Genomic DNA, 25,848 nt, shown 5'->3' on the forward strand with positions numbered 1-25,848 from the left:
GCATCTACATGCCTGAACTCCTGGGCTAGGAGGGGTTCACAATGAATGGGAGGAGCCTGAACACTGAACTTAAGTTCAGCTTTTCTGTTCTCCATTCTCATCCTCAATTCACTGGTTGGGAGTTTTGTTTGAACTTGACCTGTAGAAACCTCAGGGCAAACATGGCCACATTTTAATGGTAATAAGTGTTAATCACGTCATGATTCTCCCCAAGTTTGTGAGCTCCTTGTGTTATTTTTCCTTTCTCTTGCATTTTCACTTATTGATCCTCTATTATTACAGCATTCATGACAGTGTGCATACACCTGCGTACATGTGTCAAGTGATTTGGAGTCAGCATGCCACACTGCCTGGCCTCAGAACTCAGATTGTGCAGCCTTTGCAAGTGGTGCTATCTGTAACCCCCATAGACCCCTAGGCTGTGAGTCTGGGTGAGCCCATATGTTCAGGAACTTTCCAAAAGGTCAGTAGCCCCTGGATCTCAAGAAGACCCACCTGTGGATGGTCTCACCTGTGCTAAGAGGGGAAGGACACTTCCCTGAGCTCCCACCTAAAAGTCAGGTCTGTAGAAGTCTGTGGCTCCTGTGGCTCTGAGAGTGCTCCTCCAAGGAGTCTTCCCAGTGAAGGTTCATGTGGAAATGCAGAAGCCAGAGTTTGGTTACTGCCTCAAGCACAGCCAATAGCCTTCCCTTAGTTACAGGCTCACTTTCTGCAGTTCAGTTACTTGCAGCCCAAAAAAATGCTAAATGGGATACTCTAGACGTACATAATTCCTAAGTTTTAAATAACTTTTATAACAGAAAATTATATAGTCATTCTAATTTTCATAATTGTTGATCTCTGTGTCTACTTTATAAATTAAAATGTATGGTAGATGTGTATGTCTAGGAGAATGCATAGTAAATACATAAAATATACACAATGAGTCAGATACTTTCCAGGTTTCAGGGGATCTTGGGACATATCTGGTGAAGATGACAGGGGACAAATGTAATTAGTTGGTCTATGGTAAGTAGAAAATATGCATTTCCTTTGCAGCTTTTTCTTAGGTCTGCTAAGAATGTGAAAGCAGTACTGCCTTCAACTCTCAGCAGGGATTGCGTGAGGGGATGTCACACTGGTGCTAGGAGCAGAGGAGCCCTGGCCAATCCAGGCTCACATTTCCTGCATTTCTGCCTCCAGATATCTCACTGCCCACCACCTCCCTCCCCAACACCACCTGAAGAGCTTCTAAAACATGCTCAGCACTTTGAATGCTGTGCCTTCCATGCCACTCACCCACACTAACCCTCCAGTTTGCTCTGTGGCAGTTCTTTCTTTATTCTTGCTCAGCTTGACTGTGTGTGCCAGGTGTGTCCACATAGCAACATCATGAATGCTACCTCAATGTTGGGCACACTTTCCGGAATGAACTTTTAGGAAACAATGTTCTTTATTAAAGAAACAACTTACAGACTAAGAGAACTCTGTTCATTGTATGCACAGGTTTGTAGACTGTAACAGTCTTCTTTTGTTTTAAATGTAACTCTGCAAAACTATTAATGTTACAAACAGCATTACGAAGCCATTTTTGTTCCATATCCTGTGCAAATACAACCCATTAAAGAGCTATAAAACTTTTATAAAGAACATATCTCAGTGAAGAATGGTATACAGTTATATATATGCATATACATGTATATAAATACATAACTTTAAATTAGTTAAAAATGACACCCTTAGTAAAACTAAAGTCAAACTAATCTTAAAACTAAAGCAATCTGAGTATGTCAGGATTATACCTCCCTTGCAATATTTAAAATACATTTAACTTTCCAATACTTTTTATGCAGTATGCCAATAGTGAGAAAATGAAGACTTAAATACAATTCAACATATAAAAATTTCAGGAAGAGCAGAAGGTTCTATTGTATAGATGTCCAGTCAAGTGTTTCCTGAAGCTGACTTTGACACACAGCACTGGACAGAGAGTAAGATGCACAACGTCACACCTTCTCCTCTTCATGTCACTTGGGCATCAAACCCAAAGCTCCCTTGCTCTCTTATGAAGACCATAAGCCATGTTCACAAGCTCCATGATGTGGCCTCTGCACAGCAGGTCATTTGGAGTTTTGCTCCAGCACCAAGTACTCTGTCTCTGACACTCTGGAGGTGTTGGTGAGCTGGGTGAGGCCTGTTTGGGCATAATACTGGAAGGTGAAGGCCTTCATCAGCTTGTATCTGTACTTGTGGTTGATGAAGCTGTAGAGCACAGGATTGATGCAGAAGTGCACCAGGGACAGGCACTATGTGACATGTACTGCTGTGAAGAGCATGTTCTCCAGCTGGCAGGTGAAGGGGAGGTAGTGCAGGATGGAGAAGATGTCCAGCAGCACTGACACGTGGTAGGGGAGACAGCACACAAGGAATATCACCACATAGGAAAAGATGATCTTCCGGATACTCTGATTCTCCTGATCACCAGAGGCTGAGATGGCCCTGGAGAGCAGGAAGTAGAAGACAGTGATGATGGAGAAGGGGACAATGAGGTCCAAGACAACAGAGACAAGCTCCATGCCAATCAGCCACTCCTTGATGCTGTGCTCAGGATAGAACAACCAGCAGGAGGTCTCGTTGTTGGGAGCAGACACCACGGTCTCCAAGGTGTCGGGCAGAGACATGCACAAGGCCAGCAGCGACACCAGAATGCACACGATGTGGTGCGCCATCTTCTTCCTGCGGCTGGAGGTGCTGGTGAAGTAGGAGATGGAGAGGTAGCGGTCGTTGCTTATGCACGTGAGGAAGAAGATGCTGCCAAAGAGGTTGACAGAGAAGATAAGGTGCGTGACCTTGCAGGTAAGCTCGCCCAAGGCCCATGTGCCACTGGTTGTCCTGCACCAGGCTGACCACATAAATGGGGATGGTGATGACCACCCACAGGTCCGTGATGGCAAGGTTCAAGATGTAGCAGTGGGTGTCATAGCCTGTGGTCTTGGCCTGGATGTTCACCCAGACCACCGAAGAATTGGCAATCATGCCAATCACGAAGATGAAAATGTAAATGAAGGAAAGTGTGTAGAGCAGGAGGCTTTTGTGGGGCATGGTGGGGCACTGCACTGTCTTGATCAGGATGCAGTCACTGCTGTTGCATGGCCAGCTGATGTCAGAAAAGTTTCCTGGCTCTGTGTAGTCAAAGAGATGCAGATCCATGGTAGGGGGAGTGAGAAGGACCTACAGCAACCAAGAGAGATGGGAGAGAGAAATCACTCATCAGGGAACCTCAACTTCCAGTCAAAACACTTTTCTGGGGTCCTAATAAGACCCAGAAATTTTGCCCAAGTTCTGAGGTGTCTCATAAAGAAAGGAGAAAAGAAATCAATCACACGAGAACTGTGTCACATAAACAAACAGCCAGAGTCTCGATGACACAGTGTCCAAAGACAGACACAATGTTGGTTTTCTATCCTTCATTGTCTGTCTTCTCCAGACACCATCAACCTGGCTGTGCCCAGAGTGTGAAATCAACATGGTACAGAGCCAAAGAAACATCAGGCTGCTGAGCCTGGCCACAGCAGTGCTGGAGGCCTGCTCCTTCTCAACAGGGAATCGTGATTCCCCCACGAATGGCAGGTTGGTCTACCCCTGGAATGCTGAATTATAAGCATGCCACTTCAGTGTTTGGATGAGAGTATTTAAAATTCTCAACACAATTTGCATTTTAAACATGACTTAGCACTTATAACCTTTCTGGAAACCTCATGTGCAAACCTAGATCATTAGCAACTTCACTTAAACCAATAGGCCACTTGGAGCTTGGCCAGCATGTGTGCGATGCCCCATAGTCCAAATGCACTCCAAAACCACAGGCTGGGGGCTGTCTGTGCCACATCAGCTTTGGGCAACCAACCAGCTGCCTCAGGCCCTGGCCTTTGCATAGTTTTCCATTTCTTTCTTTATTCAACTGCTTCAGGAACAAAGTGTGCCTAGACCCAAAGCACAGAGGTCACTGCCTACTGCCTTTCTGGAGGGATGATGATCTGCCAGCTTCTACCTGCTAACCCAACCTTAGGCCAGCAAGCCCCATGATCAGCTTCTCATAGCCAGCAAGTGTTCGGTCAAAGGTAGCCTCAGATCTAGAGTGACTTTCCTCAGATTCTGTGAGAGCTGCCAGGAGCTATCCTTGAGTGTCCTTGTGTACCTTGACAGCCCTGAAGTCCTTCCAGGATGTGGTACCCACTCAAACCTCACTGCATGCTGTGGGGAGTGATAGACAGGGACACCAGACCTGATTTGTCCCCTCTATGTAGGGGGCAGTTCTGTCACTTGCCACAGGTGGTGACTAGCTGAAATTCAGGCTACCATGGGTTACTCAAAGTGACTCCATGTTACACATAGCAACTTCTGCAGGATCCAGGACAAGATTCAGTGTGTGCCAGGTGGCCTTGCCAACTGTTTCAGAAACCAAAGCAGGAACATTCCAAGGTTAGAATTATGGCTCCTCCACCCAATAGTGTCCAACATAAGATGTATTGGTTATCCTGATTGTGTCTGCTGCACTAGGACAGCTTCACCCACCTCAGCATTACCTTAGGGACAAAGGGCCTATCCCCAAATATGTAGGGGAATACATATTACTTAATGACCTGTCACCTGCAACTGTCCAGGAGAAGCAATCAGCTTCTCCTCTTTAGCAGAAATGCAAAACCTCATCTTGGTTCTTCTCCACTTGAGAAACTGGCTTTTACTGCTGCATAACCTCCACCCCCAAAGAGGGCCCAGGAGCCCACAGAGGACATGCAGCTGAATCAGGCCCTCCTTAGGAAAGCATGGAACAGAGTCCCTAACTATGGAGGACACCTGCTGCTTACCTCCACAGCCTCAAAATTTAACAGGTGGCCCACTCCTGAATCCCAACCAGGGAGACTATGGGAGGCCTGGCAGCTCCCTCTGTGGGAGGTAGGGGATGGAGGTGGTTGTAGGATCCCCTCCTGGTGGTCCAACCCAGGCTCCATGTGCAGATAGAAGGCCTGAGCATCCCAGGGTAGTGATATACCCTCTGCTCTACAACCACATCACCAGCCCAGCAGCCAGGAAGTCCCCAAAGCCCAGTGACCTCCAGTGTTTGGAAGCTGACATTCAGGCACATGAGGCCACTCACAGGGGGCAACATGGAATCAGGACAAACAAACCCTCATCATCAGGTGTCCTGTCCTAAGACAGATTCAAGGATTCCAAAAGGATATCTGCCTAGCAAGGCTGTGGAGGGTGATGCTAGAGATGGGCTTCTGGCCTCCCGGACTGGCCTCGGTTTATCCAGCCAGCCCCAAGCTGTATGGAAGATACTCCTGCCACCTCCCCTAGGACAAAAAAGTTTCTGTGCAGACCCTCACCCTGCACTTGTGATCCCAGATGGATGCTGCCGCTGCTCTTTCACATGGCTCCAGTGCAGAGGCCCCTGGTAGCAGCCCTGCTTCTTCCTTCCCATTTCCTTAAAATGAAACACATTTGCAGTTTGACTTAGTTTAAGGTATTATTTCTCCCCAAATCTCATCTGCTCTCATAGTCACTGGAAGTAGAGGAGCCCCACAGGCATGGAAACCCAAGAATGCTCTGTTGGAGGTGGCTGTGGCAATTCTCTTCCCTACTGGCATAGCCTGGGTACTTGGCAGGGACAGAATTAAATCCTAGAGCTCAAAGAAATGAAGAACCCTGAGCCTTTGATAGCCTGCACTAGGATTTTAACCCATGTGCCACTCCCTCACACCTGGGATGCTTTTCTGGCCTGACCTCCCTTTCCTGCCAGGGCATGCACACTGTGGCCCTGGTGCAGTCCAATGAGAATGGTCCCAGACAAGGGCAAGGGCACAGAATAAGAGAAACCTCCTCCTGGGGCTGAGCAATGTCCTTCTAGGCCCCTCCAGTTTCCCCCAAATCAATTCTGACACATCCCTTGCACCTGGCAGCTGGGAACCTCCAGTATCCTCCAGGCCAGAGTAGACTTGGACAATGGGAAGACTCAGGGACTCTGATCCAGCCCTGTTGCTTCTGCCTCTGCCCTCTGGGCCTGGAGTCTCACAGTATTTCTGGGACAGGCGGGCCACCCTGCAGTCACACCCTTCACCACCATGGGAGATGTGGAACAGAGACACAGCTGTTATTGCCCAAGATTGAAGCAAGCAATGTGTGAATGTGTGTGTGCACAGGGAGAGAGTGAGTGAAGTGAAGGAGAGAGCATGAGAGAGAGCAAACACACATGCTATGTATGTCCTCATCAATGGAATGTAAAAGACTCTTTTTAAAAATTTTTTAAGAGAGAGAGAGAGAGAGAGAGAGAGAGAGAGAGAGAGAGAGAGAGAGAGAGAAATTTTTAATATTTATTTTTTAGTTTATGGTGGACACAACATTTTTATTTTATTTGTATGTGGTGCTGAGGATCGAACCCAGTGCCCCGTGCATGCCAGGCCAGTGCGCTACTGCTTGAGCCACATACCCAGCCCTAAAAGACTCTTTATTGATTATATATTGTAGCAGAAATCCCAGAATGTCAAAACTATTATTACAGAGGAAAAATAGGGGATTAAAAATTTATTTGATTAGCTTTTCTCTTCCTTTGCCTTCACCCCTCTCCTAGTTCTGAAGTGACCCTTTAGAATCTATATTAATCAGATTTTTTGAGAAAAAATCATCTTAAAAGGAGGAAAGATTTGTTTCTGCTTTGTTTCAGCCCATGGTGGCTGGGATCTGTTGCTTGGGGCTTGTGGCAAGACAGAATATCATGGCAAAGTGAATGTAGTAGAACCAAACTGCTCATTTCATGGCTGCCAGGAAAGAGAGAGAAAGGGAAGGGTTGGAGTTGGGTCCAAGTATAACCTTCAAGGACACAAACCCTATTACTTCACTTCCTTCAACTAGGCCCTCCTCCTACAGGGTTCACCTCCTAGAAGTAGTGCCATCAGCTGGAACCAAGCCTTCAGGATATGACACTTTTGAAGGACAATGGAGATCAAGCCATAATAAAATCCTGTAAGGTTTACAGCCTAAAAACCATTTGAAAACTCAATTCCACAATATTTTTATAGTATCCTACAATATGTTCATGTTCTGCTTTACATTATTATAGAGCAAGAAGGGGATGGGCATAGAGCTCTGTAATAGATTACTTGCCTAGCATGCTTAAGGTCCTGGGTTCCATCCCTAGTGCTACAAAAAGAAACAAGGAAAGGTCAGTGCTTCATGAGGTAGTTGTTTAAATCTGAACAACTCCAGACATTAATGATCCTAATACTACCTAATGAAGTAAAGAGAACAAGTGTCTTCCATGTGGAAACCCTTCAAATACTTGAAGTCAACTATGTTATCTCATTTCAGCCTTCTTGAAGTTGATATTTTAACTCATTCAAAAATCATTTTCGTACACCTACCATACACACTATGTAACAATAGTGTCTGATATGATTTTTACAATGCAATCCTGGCAGGATTTATAATCACTGAAATATCTGTTTTGAAAAAAAAATGGATGTTTTCCTTCTTTTTTTAAATACTCTTTAAAAACTTAAAAAATTACTGGAATTATCTGTTTCTTAAATACTTGGTAGGTTTCTCCATGAAACTGTCTTTTTTTTTAAATGCTACTAGACATTTTTCTACTCTTATTTTATGGAAAGTTGTACATTTAGATTATACACACACACACACACACACACACACACACACACACACATAAGTCATAGAACCAACTGTATTCATGAAGAGGGTTCATTCATAATCCCACCAGTTTGTCTTTAATTTTTGTCTTCTGGCAATACCAGGAATTTCCTAATGGCCAAAAAAGTTAATTCATTGTGCATAATTCTCAGTGCCTTCCAGTTTCATCTTTTAACACTGCCTATCTTAATCTCTGTACTGCAACAATCAACTGCCTATAATTTTGTCACTATTTGTCTTCTTTTATGCTTTTGTGCCTTTTATTCACATTGTTTTATTTGCCAGAATTGCTTGTATCTATATATCATCACACTGTGCTATGTTGTCCTTTTTCAATATTAGGAGCATCTTTTCCAGATCACCTTATTTGATTTGGATTAGTTATCCCTCCTCTTCTCTTAGAATAATGATTTATAGCAAGCGATTTCTAATGCAGGGTCCTCAAAATCATGCCTCCCTGCTGACAAAAAAAATCATTCTCTCCAATTTCCTACTATCATGAAAGCTACAAACTGTTTTGGTTGATTTTAACTTTTATCCCTTTCAGTGCCTAGGGGACTGAATGAGGTATTCCTCATGTCTAGCCCATTGTATTATTTATTTTGTTGTTTTTTGTTTGTTTGAACCACATTCCCATTTATTTTATGTTGATACAGGATCACACTAAGTTGCTGGGGTTGGCCTTGAACTTGTCTCAGTCTCTAGAGAGTCTGGGATTACAGGAAATCAGTACTTCACCCACTTTTTTATTATTAATTTGACACTGAAACTTAGTTCACAAATCTGGCTAAGTTAAGGAGGTAATCTTGATGAATTTTCCCTTCTTGATGCTCATTCAGGGGCACTGAATGTCACCTATTCCCAGGAGACAGAATCCCATCTTCCTCATGCTTCCCAAGTTGTTGCCTGTCCCCTAGCATGATGGAAAGTCATTTAACTAGTTACTTCATTTTGATTATTTTTGTTATGTTTATCTTCATCACCAAAAATACATAAGCTACCAGTGTTTTCTATATGAACACAGTAGCAGTAGATCTATTTTATTAACATATTAGAACAGAATGGCAATCTTCCTTGCTGCAAACATAGCTGACAATCTATCATAAACATCTGAATGCCTCTATTTGAGTTCATGACATGGATCATAAAGTAGGAACTAGTAAGGAAAATATTTTTTAGTTTGAGATTTCCGTGGAGAAGAGCTTCACCGAGCATCCTTCCCCCTTACATACCACACAGATGGCCAAGTTCTGATTCATCCTGCACAGCCTGGCTTCAACAGAACCATAAATATTAGCATGTACTTACACATGAGATTAATTGGCCTGAACATTGTATGCCAGTGATATTATGCAACATCCAACAATAACAATCCACATAGGAATTCCAACATTCTCTTCAAGCAAAATATTTGGCATTAAATTTAGAGCACGTTTACAATCTCTACATAATGATATGGCTCATATGTGTTTTACTCTGAGAATATAATATCCATGGCTTACAGTTTTCATTTCTTTTCACCTTTAATAGAAGAGTTTATCAATTTCACATTGAAAGGCAGTACTTTTTATTTATTTTATAAAATTCTTTGTACTTACCAAAGTGCTGCTTTGACAATTACCAAAAGCATACAGTGGTTTGGGACAAAGTCAGTGACCCAGAAATTCATGCTCATAAAGTTCAAGATGCCGGTTCTCTGCCCACAAGCTGAACTCAGAGTCCGCCCAGCCTGCACCCTCCCTAAGCTACCCAGGTAGGGACCTGGTCTGTGCACACCTAAGCCCACCAAGGAGGCACTCCAAACCTGTGCCCAACCGGCCCCTGCAGTACCTGTGTCCATGCCCATGCCCATTCCCTCATAACTTGACCTGGAACAGGTACAGCTGGAACACCAGGAGCTGGGGTCCTGGGTGCCCACGTGGGCAGGGCCCCAGCAGCTGCCACTTGGTGGGAAAGATCTCAGCCAGGCAGTGACACGGGTTGAGGTTCAGCAGCCTGGGCCTCAGAAACGGCCTAGAGAAGTTGGGGAAAATGCTTAGCTCAACCCACGCCACCTGCACTGGTAGCTGCTCTCACCTTAGGCTGGAAAGAAAGATCGCTTGCCCACACTCCTGCCTCCAGGTGGGGCCTCCACTCCCGCCTGAGGAGGATTAGCAGAGAGAGGCGGCTTAGCTCTGGACACGCCCCCTCGTGCAAGGCTATTTTTAAAACTCACCAGGCCCGCCCGCCTGCAATTTCCCTGTCTCCCGCGCTGGCTGAGACCCCTGTGGACCTGCGATGGATACTGCAGCCCGCTTGGTCTGGGTACATGCTCTGTGGATAGGCTCCAGCGTGTTGAATCCCTGGTACAAAAACAAAAGAAAAGTCTACCATGTGAAAGAGATAACAGATGAGTCCCCTTTGTGACTTATTGTTACATTATAATTTTTATTTTGTGATATGGCCTCACTATGCTGTTCATGTTGGCTCTGAACCTAGCTCAGCCTTCTCAGTCACTGGGATTATAGATGTAAGGCACCAAGAAAAGGATGTAGGTTCATTTCAGGATATGTTGGTTAATGTTAGACTCTGTAAAGTCAATTATGTGTGCTAAATATTTGAGAGTGACCACTCCAAGAACAGAAATATTTGTATACATTTAAACATAGCCAAATGATATTTCATTGTGTAGAATCTCAGTAATGAGAATATGTGCTAGATAGGATATACAAAACATGGATGAGAAGGAGCAGCTCCAATGTCGGCTAAGCTCTGAAAAGGAGAAAGAAAAATGGGCTGGAAGAACATCAGGCTATGTGAAAAACTGTAATTCTTTAAAATATTCATAATTGTTTAACTTGGTGTCATGTCATGCATGCCTACATGTATGAAATATCTGGTGCTTAGAATTTTTAAAAAAATAATTAATTTGAATAGTTTAAAATGTATGTGGTTATCATAATGTGAACAAAGGAGCCACAACCCAAGAAAGGACTAAAATTTACTAGGACAATTCCTGTAGCACTGACACACAGGAAGCCTGGGGATTAAGGGCAAGGAGGACCGCATTTTGCCTGGGGTGGTAAGGACGGAGAATATACCCTGGAGGAGTATGGCCTGTACCAATACTGGAAGATGTTTGATAGAAGAGCAAGGAGCAAGCACCACGCCACACCACCTAGATGCAAGGGTGGGCATTTCACAATGGGATATGGCTGGGTGTGGCTAGAAAGTGCTGCAGAGTAGATTATGAACCTGGCTGACAAGCCCTGGGAAGAGCCCCAGTGCTGTGCTCAGTAATCTTGAACGGGGCACATTTCTGGAGTGCTCACCCTGTGCCAGGAGGCAAGCAGTGGCCTGCACATGCATTCTATCTCTTATTTTACCAGCAGTCCTTTGACATGGCCACTGTCACTCCAATATCACAAGTAAGAACACTAAAGCTATGAGAAAATGGGTGTTATAAATCCCACAGCACCCAACAAACAATAACAGGCACAGTTCTTATGTAGGAGTCTCAGAGAACACTATTTTCACAGAGTGTGACCTGCAGGTGATGTGCAGAAATGAAACAGGAGAGCCACAGGCAGACTTGTCACACACAAAGCCCTGTTCAAGCCTTATTGCTGAGTATTTCTGCACGGAAAGGAAGGAGATACAATTCAAAATCAAGAGTATCACAGAGGTTGCTGGACACCAGACCAAAAAGGGTGGATGTCTTTACTTTTTCAAAGGAAATACTTGTTCTATTACATGTAAAGCTTAGAGATAAGACTGGCAGAATTATAGGAAATATATGTAAATAAACTTGTCCTGATTAAAATTTCAACAAAAGAAACTTAGACTACTGACATAGCATTAAATGAGGTCCATATGGACTGTTTTACTTAAATATATAGCCCTCATAGCAGTTAAACAAGTTAGTCACAAAAGTTCCTAGTTTGTTGTTCTCAAGTGAGAGTCAAACCAGGTGACATTTTTTTTTAAATATGAAGAGATGAGATATAAAGTATTCAATAAAAATGAGAAGAATCAGTATGAACAAGAGAATGTACTGCATTAAAAGGCAGATTTTCCAGGTGAGCATTAGCACATTTTTCACTTCATGGCAACATGTCTATTGCATTTAAGTTCTGCTGAGAAGAATCACAGATACATAACACATTCGAGGTTTGCAACAGGATCTCTGAGCTGACAAATGTCACCTATTACTCAATATTAGAATTTTCAATTAACAAAACATATGAATTAAAAATGGGAAGAAAAGTCAAAGGATAAGTCCAGGCTCCAAATTTTACTACTAATTCAATTAAAAGAATTATAAGAAGTAAAGCATTTTAAGAAAGTTTCCAATTTCTTATAATTAAACTTAAACTTATTGCTTTTCACTCCAAAGGTAAATAAATTTCATCTTCTAAGACTAAAAAGTGATTTTGACTGCCTTCTAGGCCTCACACTCCTTGACCTCCATGCAGTACTTAACAGTGTGAACCAACATTTTGTTTTTGCAGTACTGGGGATTTAATCCAGGATTTTGCACATGCTAGGTAGGCACTCTATCACTCACACACATAATTAGTCACAACACGTACTTTTAAAATCTCCTTTTTCCCTAAATGCAGAAATGACATAATTATTTATCTTGCCTTCTAGTTCAGACTTTATTTTGCCCTGTACTGATGCTGTAATTCTTCCTCTGTATCCTAAATGTTAAACCTTTCTTATCTTCCATAAAGATTCACTCTTATCCTGATTGTCATTTGAAAGTCCTCCTTACATGTTTGGAAAGGGCATTGTCAATTTAATACTCAAAACACCCCTCTGCATGTCAGGTGTTTTTCCCTGTGTCCCCCCTCTCTAGTAGACAGTCTTCCCTCTATAGGACACAGCCTCTGCTGAAGAGATTATTTTCACAAAGGGTGATTTTTTTTCCATGTAAAAACAATGGGGTCAGCAATGGATCAGACAAGTGCTTTCAAAAGGGTCTGAGTAACATCACCTTAAAAGTAAGATAAAAATATAGATGAAAAACTCTTCAAACATTTATGTACTTACTCCAAAACCAAAAACTACTAGCCCCAGGAGAGGCACAGTGGCACACACCTGTAATTCCAGGAGACTAGGAAGCTGAGTCAGACAGTTTGCAAGCTCAAAATGAGCCTCAGCAACTTAGTGAGACCCTGTCTCTAAAGAAAAAAATGTAAAAAGGGCTAGTGAGGGGGCTCAGTGCATAATCAACTCTGGGTTCAATCCCTAGCACCAAAAAAAAAAAAAAGTCACAAAAGCATTTCCCTAGGTCATATGCAGCTCTAGATAATGTAATGATGACTTTAGTTGTGGAGTATTGCATTTGAGTTATGGTAGGTTGAATCAGACCCAAGGTTAAATATGAGAATACTTGTGAATCCATTTGTTTAGTAATGATAGCACCAAAGAACTGATGTAGTTACAAATTAGAAAAGATCACAGGTGGAACCTGGAGAACATCTACACATATGTGGCAGAAAAGAAAAGGAAAAATCAAACTTGGCTAGTTAATGTCATCTTACACATTAATTCACTCAAAAAGCTCAGCTCTAACTGGTTGAGCATGCAATGTCCTGAAGTCTCTAAGAAAGACAATCTGTGGTCTGAATGAGTTTATTTATGTTTAACGCTAGACAGAAGCTTCCAAGTACTACCACAAAGATTTAGAAAAATGCTATAAGACATAAGAGGTTATTCTAGCTGGGTGAAATAGTGAAAACCTGTGAAGGAGAAAGCATCTTCCTGATCCTTCAAAGGGAGAAAAGTTATAAGCAAAGGAAAGATGATAACAGATTAAGAGTAAACAATAACCAGTAACAGTGTGGTGGGGTTTTTACATTATTTAAGCCAATCCTAGCAACTACTGTCATTCAAAAAAAAAAAAAAAAAAAGGAAAGAGATAATTTAAAAGGCCATGTGCAGGCGTGCAGACCAGCAAGTGGTTGTGGAAGGCAGGATGGCACTCTTCCTTAACCGCCTGTGGACCTGTTTTCCCTTATGTGAAAATCTAAACCCATTGAGCACTCACATCAATGTTAAGATTTTCAGTTGAAGATAAAAGATCATTTGGAATGGGCACATACCTCTTGTATTTGGAGTTTCCCATTATGGAATTTAATTGTTAAATATAGTGCTAAATACTGTAAAATATTCAAGTGCCAGTTATCAGGGTCAGTAAATGTTCTGGGTGAGCATTAAGTGTGCACTCTACAGCAATTCTTACAGGAAGAATTTCTTTTATCACTCCCAATACAATTGGGAGTGATAAAAGAAAAACCAAGGATAAATGATTTTGTTTCAGGGATTTCATATTGAAAAGACTGCAGACCTTTTCTACAACAATTGTACTTCCAGAAAGGTGGACAAACATGAAACTATCCCTCTGTACAACTGTTCAAAGACAATTGGAACAACACAATACTGTGAACAACTTATCACCCAGGGATATCCACAGAATGAGGCACTGCAGAAAGGGCAAAAGAACTCTACCTGCTAATGCCTGGGGACCAGAATCTCACGCAATTAAAGCTCACCATGTGGGCCCTCCCTGCTCCACCGAGTATCCGAGCCTGCACCCACCCTAGGCCACCCCGGCAGCACCTGCGACCACCCTAGTCCAGGCCAGCAGCACCCCAACCTGTGCCCATCGTAGGCCACCCAGGCAGCACCCCGACCAGTGCCCACCCTAGGCCACCCTGGCAGCACCCATTCTGTGCCCATCCAAGCCCAATGAGGAGGCGCCCCATGCCTGTGCCCAGCTGAGACCACCATATCTGAGCCCAGAGCAGCCTCGCACCCTCCCAGCGGCGCCAACTCCACGGCCACCTACCTTGCCCTGGAACAAGTGGTGCTGGAGCGCCAGACTTGCCCAACATCTGCAGCCACCAATGAGGGTCTTGGCTGCCACACAGGGCCCTGTGGGTCAGCACCAGGGTCGCAGCCAGCCCACCAGCTCAGGGGTCGCCAATCTGCCACTGACCACAGAGAGAAGAGCTCATCACTAGTGGTCCTTTCATCCTGTCCACTGCAGGTGAACATGATCCATGCTGCCAATTCTGAGGAACACACCATCCACATGGCTGCCCAACCACAGTCTATCACCCTAAGCATTGCTTTTTTGTTTTCCTGTCAGGCCACAACCTGCTCAGTCCTCAACCATTTGCAGGAATGTCACAGGAGGCATCTAAGTGCAAACACCACAGGTCTTAGGCAGATGTCCCTGTGCCACCCGGCAAGGAGCATGGCAGCAGAGTTCCCACTCCCCATCACACTTGAGGATATGATTGCCTGCCCACATCCACAGTGACCCAGCAAGTTTGAGACCATGCAAAGCTGTTCTTGGTGCTTTCTACTCTCTGTAGGTCAGGTGGAGTATGCCAACCTTGGATAGCTAAGGACAGGTGGGAAGCGTTTATCTGGGTAACCTCTCTGCAGTCCTCTTTGTCCTTTTGCTCCCTTGACAGTCTTCCTGAGTACTGCCACCATGGTGATTGTTGTTTGCATCTACTTCATGGTGTTTTAGATAATCCTGGGGGTGTTTCAGATCTGGGTTGCACATCAGTGAATCATGTGCGACCAGGACACAGGGAAGAAGAATGAGATGGACGGTGATGACTCTTCCTTGACCATCACCATGAGCTCCAGGAGACAGGAGCAGACACGGCCCCAGGCTGTAGAACACTGCAGGCCAGGCTCCTCCATGTTCATGTGCCTGTGCCTTATAATCACAAAATTCAGAGAGCTTCGATCCTCAAATCCATCGGGGGGTAATCTGAGGCTCAGTGAGGCCTTACTGAAATTCATAAAACCTAGAAAGTGTAACTGCAGAGATGAGCTGGCTTCAGGCTGGTGCTCCTCCCACTCTATGCAGAGACAGTGCTCCAAGGAGGGAACTCAGCATCCCCATCCAGGAGCTCTCTGCATGCCTGGACTCTGTGGAGCGACCACTCCCAGTGAGGCCTAGGCCCCTATCTCTGGGCAGTCTCCGTCACTGGGGAGCATCTCCCTTCTGCTGCTGCTCCTAGGTGGTGGACACTGGATGACTTGGCCATGAGCTGGACTCGCACCTCCCTCTCTTTGCAGACCTACCAGGACCAGCACAGTGGTGAGGAGGAGGAAGAGGAAGAGCAGCATGAGTTTTGAGAGGAGGAGGAGGAGGAAGACATCCCTACTGACCAGTGGGAGAGCTTCAAGGAGAGGGGGTTGGTCCTGGGGACAGCCAGAACTCCAACCAGCATCAGCAGCTGAAGTGGGAAAACTCCACACTCAGATACTGAGTGCAATCTGGAATCTTGCATCCCCACCTCAGAATGTCTGCTACCCATCTCCCAGCCAGTAGGTCCTCCATGTAGAAAATATCTTCAGCCAGCAGGTCTGCAGACTCCCATTGCTAATTATCCTACCATGCCCAATGTGTGAGACTGTAGGCTCCCACCATTTGCCCAACCCTGCTGGATCTCTTTTCCCCAAAGCCAGGAGCTGACTTTTCCTCCCTGCCACCTCCTGCCAGCACAGGGGCTGCAGCACCCCACACTCCTGCCATCCAGTGAGTTGCCCACCTCTTGCACCTCCAGAATAGTTGGAGTGACTAGACTAGCTGACAAAGAGTAAAAATTAGTAATCACTTTTTCTTTCTCAAAGGTCTTCATTTTTTTCCAAACTAGTGCTTTTACAAGTGGTAAAAGGGGGTTAACATGTAGATAATCAACTGACTTTTTACTACTTGTTAAATACATTGGAATTGTCTGTGTCCTTTGTGCTAGTGTACTCAGAACTTGGAGGTGAAGTTTTGGGACAATGCTCCTGTTCCCTCCCCCTTGGGAAACCAGGAAGGGAGGCCTACTCACTCTGGTCTAGGCATGAGGCTATGTAGGATTTGGTGTTCTTTTTGGGACCAGAACAGTGTTTTGTGTTTGAAGTCTGGAAATGGGTTTTGTCTTTGGGATTCTTCCCACTTCTAGCGTTGTGTTTGAGATGGGAGCTGTGGGGTCCCTGGCCTCTCAGGACCAGCAGCTTCCTTTGATATCACCCAGGTCTTGTGTTCCTGTACTGAGGCTTCATAAATGTACATGTTCCTGCTGGGGATGTTCACTGTGGATCATGGAAACTGACAGCTGTGGTGCAGATCACTTGACCACTTTCCACTTTGTTTTGGAGATAACAGTGGTTTCCTAAAGGATCTGCACTTATAATGGAGAAAGAGTGCTAGAATGTTCCAAAAACAGTCTGTATCTACCCCACTGCAGACCCTGTGGGATGTCCTGCAGGATGCTCCTGCATTGAGGTCAGACCCTCACTCCAGTAGCCAGGATTCCTGCTGCTCTGATCCATGGGAAGGTGAAAGAGAGAAAGAAGTTGGGGCTAGAGCCACACAGAACTTTGCTCTTCATGTACATGTCAGATGCTAGACTGTAAACCTGGGAGTCATCCTGCACACTGCCCCTGTGACCTCACTGCTAGTGTTAAGGATGGCTGTGCTGTTGTGTGGCTGCCCATCCACATACAGTCTGTGTAGATGTTGTATAGACAGTGGTAGAAGTTAACACAGAGAGGGTTACTCTATTTACTGAACACTTTATTATGTAAAATCCATTAAAAATTAATAGAGCAGTCCTTCCCTTCAAGAAATTTGTAATCTGATAGAGTATTTGTAAATTAATATGCATATTAATTTTATATGGAGATATATATATATATCACTATGAGATACACACACACACACATATATATATATATATATATATATATATATATATATATATATAAAACAGTACTATGACAATGAAGCACAGAAATATTTTTAGATAACTAGTTTTTTTATCTTGTAAAAGAAAAAAAACATTTAAAAAAATTTAAAATGAACAGCATATATCCACAGATGTCCTCATATGGTCTGTAGTGCCTTGGTGTTCCTTCCCAGACCTCATATGGTCTGTAGTCCCTTGGTGTTCCCTTTCATGATGTACCACTCACCTCTCCATGTTTGAAATCTGCCCCATTAATAAAGCACCAGTTAGTCTAAGATCCTCACAGCTGTTTTCACCGATAATGATTGTCTCAAAAGTTCTATAGCTTGTTTCACCCTAAGAGGAATTAATATACTATGTTACCTAGTTAGTTGTCATGATTGTTCTGACAGTCTAACCTGCAGTCTTGTGTGGGAGAGGGGCCATAGCCTACAATATTTTTTCCCCATTCCTGTGATCAAACGCAGAGTCTTGCTGCATGCCAACCAAGCGGTTTTATCAGAGTTAACAAGAGTTAAAAATAATAATAATTTATTTTAAATTTAAAAATGCTTAGGGAGGACTGATGCCTTTCCCAAAGGTTTTACTTACCTTTTCTTCACCAGTGAACTTTTTTGTAATTTTCCTGTTATTGATCTTTCTCCTGTTTCTTAGAATACAGACATCGTTGGAGATTGCTCTGTCATGGTAGGTTAGGAGTGAACCCTCCAATATACCTGTATGAGAATCAATTAGAGTGCTTATTAAAGTGCATACTTTAATACTCTTTTACGTGACTTATTTACTTTTTTCCATTCATATCATTTTGTTCTTTTTGTCCTTTTGTCACACTGCTGGTCCATTCTTTTATCAACTTTGAAATCCTTCCTATTTTCTCTTATTATTTTTTTGCATACAATTCTTAATTCACCTTTATACCACCATTTATCCTATCTCGGTATATAATGTATGTTAACACCAAATTCACATCTTCATACAAGTATTTTGTATAATAATGACCCTATCCTTTATGTTTTCTAAAACTGTAGTTAGTTGCAGATAGAGCAATTTTAGGGTGCTGGTTAGGAATATAGGCTGTGGATATATGCTATTCATTTTAAATGTTTTTTTTTTCTTTTACAAGATAAAAAAAACTAGTTACCTAAAAATACTTCTGTGCTTCATTATCATAGTACTGTTTTATACATATATATATATATATATATATATATGTATATATGTATATATATATATGTGTGTGTGTGTGTGTGTGTGTATGTGTGTGTGTGTGTGTGTATATATATATATATATATATATATATATATATATATATATATATCATAGTGCTGTTTTTATATATATCCATATAAAATTAATATGCATATGTGGATCTGGACTAAGTCTCACTTGATCAGGAGAGAGAGAGCTCTATAATTTCCATTTTGGTATTGCCTCTTTAATATCAATGTAATGCTACTCTCATGAGTTTGGAAATGCCCGGGGTGCACTGGGGAGCTCCCCCCACCACATCCAGGTCAGAAGGGCCCCCCCCCAAAAGGTTGAAGTGCCCCTCTGCCCTGGGTGCACTAAGGAGCTCCCCACCCACGCACTGGGACACCCAGGAACCAGGGGCCTCGCCCAAGGAGGGGGGAGTGCCCTTTCCACGGGGTGCGGGGCGGGGGGGGTGGGAGCGTCGACCCCCGCCCACACCCAGGTCAGAAGGGCCTCCCCATTGGAGGTGGGAGTGCCCTCTTCCGTGGGTTCGGGGTGGGGGGAAGGAGCTCTCCCCCTGCCACACCCAGGTCAGTGGGGCCTCCCCCATGGAGGGGGGAGTGCCTTTCTAACTCTGGGTGCACTGGGTAGCTCTCCCCTACAAACAGGTTAGAGGGGCCTACACCCTGGAGCAGGGAGTGCCGCTCTGCCTTGGGTGCGCTGGGGAGCTCCCCCTGACACCCAGGTTAGAGAAGCCATGTCCCTGGAGGGGGGAGTGCTCTTTACCCTGGGTGCGCTGGGGAGCTCCTCCCAACACGCAGGTTAGAGGGGGCTCGCCCCTGGAGGGGGAGTGCCCTCTCCCCTGTTTGTGGATGGGGGGAGCTCCCCCCAATACACAAGTTAGAAGGGCCTCCCCCCTGGAGGGGGGAGTGCCCTCTCTCTTGGGTGAGGATGGGGAGCTTCCCCCCCCACAAACCCAGGTTAGAGGTGCCTCCCCCCTGGAGTCAGGAGAGCTCTTTCCTCTGGGTGCTGAGGAAGAGCTTCCCCCTCACACCCAGGTTAGTGGGGCTGCGACTCCCAAGGAGGGAGTACCCTCTCCCCTGGGTGTGAGGGGAGCTCCCACCCCAAATCCAGGTTAGAGGGGCCTCCGCCCTGGAGGGGGGAATGCCCACTCCCCTGGGTGCTGAGATAGAGCTCCCACCCCCTACACCCAGGTTAGGGGGGCCTTCCCCTGGATGGCGGAGTGCCCTCTACCCTGGGTGCGGGGCGGGGGTTGGAGCTTCCCGCCCCTCACCCCGACACCCAGGTCTGAGGGGCCACCCCCCCAGAGGGGAGTGCTCTATCCCCTGTGTGTGTGTGTGGGGGGGGTGGAGCTCCCACCTGGACACCCAGGTCCGAAGGGCCTCCCCGCAGACGGGGGGGAGTGCCACTCCCCTGGGTGCGGGGGGCGGTGGAGCTCGCTCCCAACCCACCACGACACCCAGGTCCAAGGGGCCTCCCCTGTGGAGGGGGGAGTGCCCTCTCCCCTGGGTGCGGGGGGGGGGAGCTCCCCCCCACCCCGACATCCAGGATGGAGGGTGCAGTGGAGGAATAAGGACCTGGACTGCAGTCAACCAAGACGGGCAGTTCTCTCAGGTACTGCGCTGTCCCTGGGCCAGAGGATGGAGGGCCGCGCATGGCAGAGGCAAGTGTAAGGAGGCATAGTAGCTGTGGCACCAAAGGATCTGCAGGGCGCTGGGAGCCATCCTGGCCCATGATCCTAAGCTCCTGCAGGAGGGAAGGGAAAGCACTGGGTTGATGCTGGTCTGAGCCTTCCATGCCCACAGGGCTTTCCCTTGTTCCTCCTGCAGGTGGAGCTGCAGGCTGAGACTCTTTACTGGGAAGCTGCACCCTTCATGCTCCATAGTGGGAGTCAGGGCAACTCAGGCTGGGCCAGTGGCACCGTCCCTGAGATGATTGGGAGGCCCCTCCACAGCCTTCTTCGGAAGTCCGGAGGCAGACTATGGGGCAGATCTCAAGCTCCTCCCAATGGTTGGCAGTGGCCCCTGAGGGGACATCTACAGGTGAGGCTTTCTGCCCAGTGTGGGCTGGGGAGTCCACGGATGTGAGGAATTCACTCTGCTGGAGGGACACAGGTTCCAGAGGGTAGGAAACTATTCTTCCCTCTTATTTTCTAAAGATGTGTTTGTTGAAATAAAATTGACGTATAATAGACTTCACATATTTAGGAGTGTGCAGTTTGGTAAATTTGATATATGTATGTACCCATGATTTATTTTGCCACAATCATAGTGAACCCCTCTCTTATTATCCCAAACATTTCTCTAGCCCTTTCCTAATGACTTGCTAACCCCCCACTCTCCAGCCACCCACCCCAAACCAACAACTGGTCTCTTCTCTGTTGCCATACATTATTTTGTATTTTCTACTGCTTTACCTAAATGAAAGGCTACAGCATGCAGACATTGTGTGTAACTTCTGTAACTTGGCATGATTATTATGATATTTTTCCAAGTTGGCCAGCACCACACTCCACATGGTGGGGGTGAGAGCTGTGCTGATGGCTGTGGTTCGTGGAGGAGCCACAATCTTCTGTCCCAAAGTAGTGAGAACCTGTGTGGTCCCCCTCCACCATCATTTGTACCTGTGGGTTCCCAGGTGGTTTCCAGAGCCCTGACAGCCTCATTCTTGGTGGCAGGTGTTTGAATAAGGTGCCCTGCATTGCATTCCCCCCAGTCAAAAGGTACATCATGGTTTGGTAGCTGGAAGAACCCAGGATAAACCTGAGTGGAGTCCACTTTTTTGCCTGAACTGCTTCTAAATTTCAGAGCTCTTAGGGGTTTTCCTGTTTCATGAGCTTGGAAACATCAGTACAATCACATGAGAAGTGTAGCTCATGGGGGATGAATCTGAAGACCCCAGGGTAACAGCCACTCTCATGGGGAGGCCTCCTTCCCTTCCTGGACACTCCTTACTGCTGCTGATGTACCCACCTTCTTTCCCTCTGAGGTTTGGGGAGATCCTGTTCCTGAGAGGGCCACTTACTTTCCTGGTGTCATCATGCTCTTTGGAAACCAATTCAGGGTCTTTCCACCTTTCCCGGACTAATCTGTGGCTCTGAGATATGCCTTTCAGCTCACTCTCTAGGAGGACAGTGTTCCTGCTGTTGTTGCCCAGGATTTGTGCAGTGCTCTTATTTGTTTGTTTACTTTGTTTATTTTGCACAGGGATCAAACCCAGGGTCGTGTGTGTGCCAAGGACATGCTCTACCACTGAGCTACACCCTCAGTAGCCCCAAATTCTTGAATTTGACTCTCCCTTAGCTCTCTTGCTTTCCTGAAAAGGGGTTTGTGAGGTTGAGCCTGAGTTGGGTGACCATTAGATATGACCAGCTTTGGTGGGCCCCACAGTCTCAGTGACATCTGGTTGGGCCATTTCTGCAGACCTGGCCATGATTTTCACAGGTGAGAGGCCAGAGACAGCTGGAGGCCACCTGGCTCCCACTATCTGCAAACTTGTGGAGAGGCAGCATTGTTGCACAGTGTCCCCCTTCTGAACAAGAAGGGGACATGTGGCACTAACTTACAAAGGACTAGCATATGCCCCTAAAACTCCAAGCATGTTGTTTCTCTCCCCATTTGGAAAACCACATGCATTTGACCTGCTGGCTCAGCAACCCATGAGCCTACCTTTAGCCACTGGGGCCCTTGCTCTGGCCCCACCCAGCTTCCTAGCTTGAGCCACCTGGTACTTTTCTTAACCCTGCAGGTGTGTCACCATGGCCAGCTACCAAAAGGCTTTGTGATTCCTATGCTACTGAAACTGGCATATCTGGCAGTTCATTGACCAACTGGTAGTTCAACTGACCAACTGGTAGTTCATTCTCATCTGCTCTCAGCTAAATGGCTGCTACCTCAACAATGAACTTAAGGAGGAGTTGTGTACAGGACTCCTCCCCAGAAGAGCCAGCTGTGGTGGTGACAGAGGGCCCTGTCTCTTGGCCCTGATGTTTGTAGACACACTTTAGCACACTCATCATGGCAAATGAGGCTTACCCCAGGAGTGGTGGCCTTCTTCAGCCTGGCCTGCTGTGCTTCGACCTGTGCAGTCTGTACTGACAGGTTGGGCTGCTTCTCCATTCCACCATCTGCTGCATTCTGAGTGAGAGCCTGAGGAACCCTGGAGGGAGGTGATAGAGAGCAAGTGTCAGGGAATACCACAGGAAGGGACAAGGTTGTTGCTAAAGTTTTCACACATGAGACAGAAGGACGCTCTTCTATAAAGAACAGCAGCTGGTTAACTAAAGAATCCTTGTAGTGGTGTCAGGTCACTGGCCCTGTTGGCAGTGAAGTTGGGTCCTTGGACTGATGCAGGGACCCACCACACATAGGGCTAACCCTGTCCCAGCTGGTAGTGGTCACTGTCAGACCACAGCAGGGAGAGCAGCACCCTGCTCTAAAGAATTCATCAGCATCTTCTATGGCTTTCTCTTTGCTCAAGGGCTCCGTGGTCTGGGGAATTGGATCCAGGGTTGTCATTAGCAACTGACCATCTTTGCCATGAAAGGAAATAAAAGATTATGAATTGTGTCATCTTTCCTGTTTCTAGGTTTTCGGGTAAAGCAGGGGAAATGTCTAAACCATCCACTTCCCAAGTGACTAGGACCTGAGATTGCTTTTCCACTCTGCTCTCATGGATGGATTATTTTCAAAGTTAACTATACAGGAATTATTAGAAAAGTGCTGTTTCTTGAACATGGAACAACCTCAGATTTACAGTGGTATATAAGTGCTTACAAGAGTTTTTGTTTTGTTTTGTTTTGTATTGTTTTTGTTTGTTTGTTTTTTCTGGTCAAAGACACATGCACCATTTTCTTACAGCAGGGCCCAGGGGCTACTCAGACTAGCATTTTTCACAGCTGCTGCTGCCCCATTTCTCCTCTTGGAAGTAGTCAGGATGCTCATCCCTAGTGATCCTTTCTTCCTGTCCACTGCAGGTAAACATGATCCATGCTGCCAATCCTGTGGAACATGCCAGCCACATGGCTGCCCAACCACAGTTTGTTCACCCTAAGCAATGCTTTTTTGTTTACCTGTCAGGCCACAACCTGCTCAGTCCTCAATCATTTACAGGAAGGAAGTGGGAGGCAGCTAGGTGCAAACACTAAGCATCACACAGAGTTTAGGCATATGTTCCTGTTCCACCTGGCTGGGAGCAAAGAAGTACCATTCCCACTCCCCATCACACATGAGGAAATGATTGCCTGCCCACAGTCACAGTGACCCAGCAAGTTTGAGTCCACGCAAAACTGTTCCTGGTACTTTCTAGTCTCTGAAGTTTAGGTGGAGTGCACCAACCTAGGATAGCCAATCACAGGTGGGAAGCCTCAATCTGTGTGACCTCTCTGCAGCCCTGTTTGTTCTTTTTCTCCCTTGACAGTCATCCTGAATACTGCCACCATGGTGATTGTTGTTTGCATTTACTTCCTGGTGTTTATGATCATCCTGGGGGTGTTTCAGAACTGGGCTGCACATCAGTGAACCTCACAGGGCCAGGACACAGGGAAGGAGAATGAGATGGATAGCAATGACTCTGCTTTGACCATCACATGAACTCCAAAAGGAGGTAGAAGCAGACAGGGCCCCAGGCTGCAGAGCACTGTAGGCCAGACTCCTCCATGTTCAAGTGCCTGCACCTTATAACCACACAACACAATGAGCTAGAATTCTCAAATCCAGGGGGGTAATCTGAGGGTCAGTGAAGGCTTAATCTGAGGCTTAGTAAAGTTCGTACAACCTAGAAAGTGTAACTGCAGAGATGAGCTGGCTTCAGGCTGGTGCTCCTTCCACTCTATGCAGAGACAGTGCTCCAAGGAGGGTACTGAGCATCCCCATCCAGGAGCTCTCTGCATGCATGGACTCCATGGAGAAGCCACTTTCAGCAAGGCCTAGGCTCCTTTCCCTGGACATTCTCCTTTACTGGGGGACATCTCTCTTCTGCTGCTGCTCCTGGAAGGTGGACCCTGGGTGACTTGGCCATGAGCTGGACTTGCACCTCCCTCTCTTTGCAAACTTACCAGGACTAGCACAGTTGTGAGGAGGAGGATGAGGAAGAGGAAGAACAGTGTGAGGCTGGAGAAGAGGAGGAGGAAATCATCACTATCCACCTGTGGAAGAGCTGTAAGGAGAAGGAGGGGGGACCTAGCAACAGCCAGAAGTTCAACCAGCATCAGCATCTGAAGTAAGAAAGCTCCACACTCAGCTACTGAGTGCAATTTGGACTTTGCATCCCCACCTCAGAATGTCGGCTACCCATCTCACAGCCAGCAGGTACTCCATGTACAAAATCTCTTCAGCCAGCAGGTCTGAGGACCCCATTGCTGATTAACCTCCCATGCCTAGTGTGTGGGAATGTAGGCTCCCACTATCTGCCCACCCTTGCTGGATCTCTTTTTCCCAAAAGCCAGAAGCTGACTTTTCCTCCCTGCCATGTCCTTCCAGCTCAGGGGCTGCAGCACTCCAGGCTCCTGCCATCCAGTGAGTTGCACAACTCTTGCACCTCCAGAAAAGTTGCAGTGACTAGACTAGCTGACAAAGAGTAAAAATTGATCATCATTTTTTCTTTTTCTTTTTTGAAGGTCTTTATTTATTTTTTCCAAACTTGTGCTTTTACAAGTGATAGATTGGGGTTAATATGTAGATGATCAACTGACTTTTTAATGCTTTGTAAATACATTGTAATTCTCTGTGACTTTTGTGCTAGTGTACTCAGGACTAGGATGCAAAGTTCAGTGACCCTGCTTCTGTTCCCTCTCCCTCTGGAAACTATGAGGGGAGGCCTACTCTCTTTGTTCTAGGCATGAGGCTATGTAGGATTTGGTGTGGTGTTTGGGACCAGAGTAGTGGTTTGTATTTGAAGTCTGGAAATGGGTCTTCATCTTTGGGGTTCTGCACACTTCTAGCGTCATGTTTGGGATGGGAGCTGTGGGGTCCCTGGCTTCTCATGCACTCCTCTCAGGACCAGAAACTTCCTTTTCTGTCACCCAGGCTTTGTGTTCCTGTACTGAGGCTTCATAAATGTACATTTTCCTGCTGGTGAAGTTTTCTGTGGTTCATTAAAACTGAAAGCTGTCATGCAGATCACTTGATCACTTGATTTTGGTGATAGCAGTGGTTTTCTGAGGGATTTGCACTCATAAATAGAGGAAGACAGAGGGCT

The 25,848-nt window shown here is 45.7% G+C and overlaps 1 pseudogene; it reads right to left on the bottom strand.

Moving 5' to 3' along the window:
* Window positions 1-2,099: 2,099 nt before the first annotated feature.
* Window positions 2,100-3,189, bottom strand: LOC143640894 (atypical chemokine receptor 3-like; annotated as a pseudogene).
* Window positions 3,190-25,848: the final 22,659 nt, after the last annotated feature.

This window comes from Callospermophilus lateralis, unplaced genomic scaffold, assembly GCF_048772815.1.
Source record: "Callospermophilus lateralis isolate mCalLat2 unplaced genomic scaffold, mCalLat2.hap1 Scaffold_708, whole genome shotgun sequence".
Taxonomy (NCBI): Eukaryota; Metazoa; Chordata; class Mammalia; order Rodentia; family Sciuridae; genus Callospermophilus; species Callospermophilus lateralis.